We start from the raw sequence: 6,132 nt of genomic DNA, 5'->3' as shown, positions 1-6,132 counted from the left end.
TAACACATCATAATCAAGGACCTCCTACTTTTCTTGTCCATTATTCAAATGTTTTGATATCAGAGTCTCCAGTAAGGTAATAGCATATTAGACCTTTGTCCTGGACTCTGATTTTTTAGCTTAGTTCCATGGTGAGGAGTAAGTTGAAAACCCAGTAACTGTTCCAGTCAGTGAAGTCATGGGAAACAACACATTCCAGAAGAATTTTTTTATTTTTAAGATTTTATTTATTTATTCGAGGGAGAGAGAGAGAACAAGCAGTGGGAGAAGCAGGCAGAGGGAGAAGTAAAAGCAGGCTTCTCAGTGAGCAAGGACCCCTGATGTGGGGTTCGATCTCAGGATCCTGGCTTCATGACCTGAGATAAAGGCAGACCCTTAACCAACTGAGCCACCCACGTGCCCCACATTCCAGAAGAATTTAAATATTAGCACCAGCATTAAGGCTTGATGATAAATCATAAAATTTTAATGAATAGTCACCAAAAAGAGGAATAGGGAATAACTTTGTCATCTAATTATTTCTTTTTTCCCAACTGCCCTGGTAAAAGTCCATAGATCCTTTTGGATCCTTTGGATCACTAATACCTTTAAATCTAATCATATTATAAAACCAGTTCCAGAAACCTTGAAACTAATCTAGAAAAGTCATCCTTAAGATTCTTTTCCTTGGGGCACCTGGGTGGCTCAGTGGGTTAAGCCTCTGCCTTTGGCTCAAGTCATGGTCTTAGGGTCCTGGGATCGAGCCCCACATCAGGGTCTCTGCTGAGCAGGGAGCCTGCTTCCCCCCTCTACCTCTGCCTGCCTCTCTGTCTTCTTGTGATCTCTGTCTGTCAAATAAATAAATAAATACATCTAAAAAAAAAAAAAAAAAGATTCTTTTCCTTGAGACCTTACTCTCAGTATCAAAATCTATATCAGAATTCTCCACAGAAACAGAACCCCTAGAATATACATATGAATATAAAAGGACTATCTATCTATCTATTATCTATCTGTCATCTTCCAGAGAGAAAACTCATGTGATTGTGCAGACTGGCAAGTCTGGAATCTGTAAGGCAGGCTAGCAGGCTGGAGACCGAGGGAGGAGTTGAGGTTGCAGTCTCAAATTCAAAGGCAGTCTGGGTGCAGAACCCCTTCTTCACTGGGGAGCCTCAGTCCTTTTCTCTTAGGGCCTTCCATTGATTGGATGAGGCCTATGCATGGGAGGGAGGGCAATCTACTTTACTCGATCTACTCAATTTACTCAAATCTACTGATTTGTGAATCACATCTACAAAGTGCCTTTACAGCAACCTCTGGACTGGGGATCAAAGATCTGCATACATAGCCTAGCCAAGCTGATACATGAGTATTAACCATCACAAAGAGGAAACAAGACAAACAGGGCTCCTATCTTCACTCTCACCCCTGAACTGTCCAGCCTGAGGCCAGGCAACTGTGACTGAAAGATTTGAAAACACCCCACAGTGGCACAGATAGGCTGAGAGACCTGGCTGGGAGGCAGAAGGGTAAGGAAGGTAAACAAAGACATCGGAGAAAACAAAAAGCTGACATCAAACACCAAATGGAGATTCAAACCCACGAAAGTGTCAGTTTACTGAGCTATGGAGTGATGAACTGATCTGGCTCTATGGGAGGCCTGGAGTGGCCTTATCAGACAAGGGAGAGGGATCTCAGAAGCTGTCCACTTGTAACTGCTCATGAAGATGAAGTGTGTGGCACCCAGGACCTACAAGGACCTGGTGATGGCCTGCCTGTGCAGTATTGAGACAGCCTCCTCATATCATGAGCCAGGTCTGGCTGACTCTGGCCTTGGGCTGACAATAGGCCCTTTGGGTGGGACCATGCCCAGGCACTTCTCACAGGTTTGGTCTTAGGGCTAGGTCAGCAGCACTTGCTAGTGTTTTGGTCTCTCTGAGGTTCTGGCCAATTGGAGTCCATGCTTTAGAAGTTACAGCAACCTAGTTACCTTGCTCACACAAAGAGAAAGGCCTCTGTTCTGACTTGGGAAAGGAGGGGCAAGGCATCTGGAATTCATTCCCACTCCTCTTCTGCTCTGCAAATGATCAGACACTCAGGGAAGAACATAGGGTACCATGTGCAGTCCTGCCTGTCTTCTAGAGGAGCCAGGACACTGTGTAACATGACTGAGGACAAGGTCACAGCTGACTAATGGGAAGCAAAAAGATCAGCTGTCTGAGGGTCTTTCTTTTCTGTTAAAGCACACCACTGAAGGCAGGGCCTGGGTACCAGCAGTGAAAGGGTGAGTGTGGCACACAGGCTCTGAGGTGCCTGCTGGAATCCTCCTTCTCTTTGTCACCTTGGGGCAGAGGCTTTGGAGTTGATGCAGAGCAGTAGCTCATGGTGGTCCTCAAAGACCCTCCCCTTCCTCTTTCATACTCATCTGCTATGTCATCTGTAATTTACTTTTCTCAGGCCCACCCGTTTCTAATCATCTCCACCCCCAATTTTTCTCCTCCAAAGTAGTTTCTTAAAAGGTCAAGTGCTTCCTTCTTCCTCAAAGAACACCTTATCTCTTCTGAGATAAATCATTTCTCAGGTATTAGCCATAGGAGACCCTCTATGGGATGTTGCTGACAGGTTCCAACCATGGCCACAACCCCACTGCAGCCCAGGTTTTTGGGAGGTAGGGTCTGGGATAATTTATGGCCCCTCCCCCAAGGCTGTCCTGAGGCCATTTTGGTTTCCTGAGGAGGCTACTCCCTGGATAGTAAGTTGATCCTGGAGGCACAGGGCTGTGTACATACAGATAACTGTGGCTCCTGGGTAACTCAGTCAATTGAGCATCAGACTCTTGGCTTTGGCTCATTGGGTGAGATCTGGGTTGTGACATCAAGCCCCAGGTCAAACTTGTGATGGATTCTGCACTCAGCAAAGAGTATGCTTGAGATTCTCTCTCTCTATCTCTCTGATCACACTCTCTCTTTTTCTCTCAAAATTAAATAAATCTTAAAAAAATGAAAGAAAATAGTCTGGAGGCTGCAATAAATTAAAAATAGAGCTACCATTTGAATGACAGGGGTTGTGTTATTGTACTAGAAGGAGTAGACGATTGATGAGACTTGATTCCGTGGAAACTGAGCTAGACTAACTAAATAGATAAAACGACCCATAGACAGATTGCTATGGAAACTGAGAGGAAAAAGGAAAAGAATGAAGATGACAACTGACTCTGTCTGAAAGTGTTTTCTTCTCAAATAGATTTTTGCACAAATACTTGGGCTGGATGAATGATTCTGAAGCTGGACAATTGCTCACAGCTTAACAACACTGAAAGTAACAGAGGAAAAAATATCTACGTGGGAATCATGCTCACATTTTGGTCATTATGATTTACAGTTCTGTTATCTGGGACTCCGCTAGAGGAAAGCAGTTTGCCAGCCTCGTATTACAACCAGTGAATTACTGGCTTTCTATGGTAAATGAGTGAACTACTGAAAATCTTGAAGTTAGAAGGACAGACTACATTTAAAATATCTCCAGACTGGGGGTGCCTGGGGTGGCTCAGTTGGTTAAGCATCTGCCTTCGACTCAGGTTGTGGTTCTGGGGTACTGGGATTGGGCTCTGTCGAAGACTCTTTGCTTGGTGCTGAGCCTGCTTCTCCCTCTTCCCCTGCTCCTCCCCATGCTTGTACTCTCTCTTTCTCTCCTTCTCTCTTGAGCAAATGAAATCTTAGCATGTGTGAGTGTGTGTGTGTATGTATATGTGTGTGCATAATATAAATTATAATTTTATATTTAATTATAAATATTTTATATTTAATTATAAATATTTATAAATTATATATAATTTTATATAAAATAAATATTTCATATATATGTGTGTGTGTGTGTGTGTGTGTGTGTATTCCCAGACTGCTGGAAGGAAAAACATATTATGGCTAATATTCTATGCAATTTATTATCTGGAAATTTTGAGTAGCTCTCTAATGCCAGTGGATAAGCATTGTCATTGTAATTAATCTCAACTGCTATCAAGAGATAGAGGTGATAATAGTAACTTATCTAATATGTCAGTTAATGGAGGAAACTTGAAAAATTTTGTTCCTGAAAAAATGTATTCAATTTTCATTCAAATCTGAAAGTTACTATAAAATTTTTGGGAACAGGTGACTGACATTCATTAAAGTAGTAGTAGTAACAGTGTTGGCATAACGGTATTTGTAAGCACAATGTAATTGTATTATAGAATTCCTCATGAACTTAGAGCCAATTTGATCTAAATGTGATCCAAGACCAGATATTATCCAGTTCTCATTCTTGGGAGACTCCTTTCTCTAGAAACCAGAGCACCTCCTGGCTAACCAGGATGGCCAACTGGGATGAGAATAATCATACTCTAGGGAGATCAGAAGGATAATGATGCTCCGTGATCAACCCAGGCATTCAAGAATATCCCACTACTCTTCCATTCATATGTACCGGAAATTTTGATGGAAACAGACTGATGCAACCATCCCATTTACATGCCAGCCAACCTTTGGCTCATTCCAGGTAAGTTTTTGTCCCTACAAATTGGGAACTGGTAGCTGATAAGGGGTTGTAATGGCAGTTTCTTTTAGTAAACATTGACAGTATAGGGGTTTTAAATCTTGTTTTTTTTTTTTCCCCCTCTGTCGACATTGTCTCTGTGTTTAAAATATTTTATTAGAAAAAGATGAGGGGCTGCATTAATGTAATTTAGAGTTGAAAGATTTTCATAGGTAATCAAGTCACAGTTTGTATTTCTGAATCCCAAGAAACCAAAGGTCATTCCCAAGCTTTCTGGGTTCTGATTAACTAGCTCCTTATTAATTCTCATGTTTCCTGGTTTATTGAAAATGAAAAAGGATTATTTTGAAGTAACCTGCAATGTAGTAGGTATTTGAAAAATGTAGAAAGTAGAGGAAAGATAGGAGAAACATATGCATTAAAAATATTTAGTATCTGATTCCAGCAACTGTTTTCCCTAAGGCAAAGGATAAAGGACACCACAATCTCCTTTTTACCTTCTTTCTTCCTGGAGATCAAATATTATCACCTTTTCTTCTTCTTCCTCTAAGTAGGTAGGAATGTGACAGCTCCTTATATGATGTAAGTTACAGTACTTTCTAACAGCTACGAGTGATCAAGCTTATGCCCTTTTGTCTTTCATAGAAATTGGATTTAATGAAATCTAGATGTATTCATTTTTCCTGCTTTTGTTCTATGTACTCAAACAAATCATATGAGTTTTTTTAATTGCAGAAAAAGTCTGTAAACTAGTTAGGATATCATTTTATTTTTTCACTTGTGACCATTTGATGACTACTTGAAGGAATAGCCAATATTATATAACAGATGATGGAGGAAAGTTCTTAGGCTCTAGAAATTCCTCTTTCAATGGAGTTTTCATTTCTTTCCTTTTTTTTTTTTAAGATTTTATTTATTTATTTGTCAGACAGAGAGAGAGTGAGCACACACATGGGTAATAGCAGGCAGAGGGAGAAGCAGGCTACCTGGCTTAGCAGGGAGCCCAATGCAGCACTCTATTCTAGGACCCTGGGATCATGACCTGAGCTGAAGACGGATGATTAACTGACTGAGCCACCCAGGCATCCCTTAGTTTTCATTTTTATCATGAAAAAATTTTCACTTCTCTGTGTTTTGTTTTATTTCTCTTTAATATCCTATAGCCTGTTTCTGTCTTGACAAAAACACCAGGCTTTTTATAACCTACCATATTTTGTGTATTTGAATGTTCCAGACACTCATCTCTTCTGTATATTAACTCATTTAACGTTGAGCCAAATGAGGACAGTATCCTTAATTTCTAGATGAGTAAACTGTGAGTAGTAGGTATGGCTCTTTCAGCAAGAGTCCATAAATGATGAGGGATCCAAAATTAGTATACAGGTCATCTTTCTGATTTCCAGCCCTTGGTTTTAACTAGTTGCTGAATACTGGGTGAAAGGAAAAATAACACATTATTTTTCTCTACATTAACTCCAGCACTTCTCACACTAGATGTACCTGTATGTGGTGGTCATGATAAGGGGCTCCACATAAGCAATTCTCCAATTTTTCTGCAGACACCAACTGTGTGTCCTATATATTTAATTCAATTATGACACTATCTACTTGAAATTAGGG

Source organism: Mustela putorius, unplaced genomic scaffold (genome assembly GCF_011764305.1).
Source record: "Mustela putorius furo isolate JIRA1106 unplaced genomic scaffold, ASM1176430v1.1 tig00003987_pilon_pilon_pilon, whole genome shotgun sequence".
Lineage (NCBI taxonomy): Eukaryota > Metazoa > Chordata > Mammalia > Carnivora > Mustelidae > Mustela > Mustela putorius.
Note: the sequence above shows the minus strand (reverse complement) of the source record.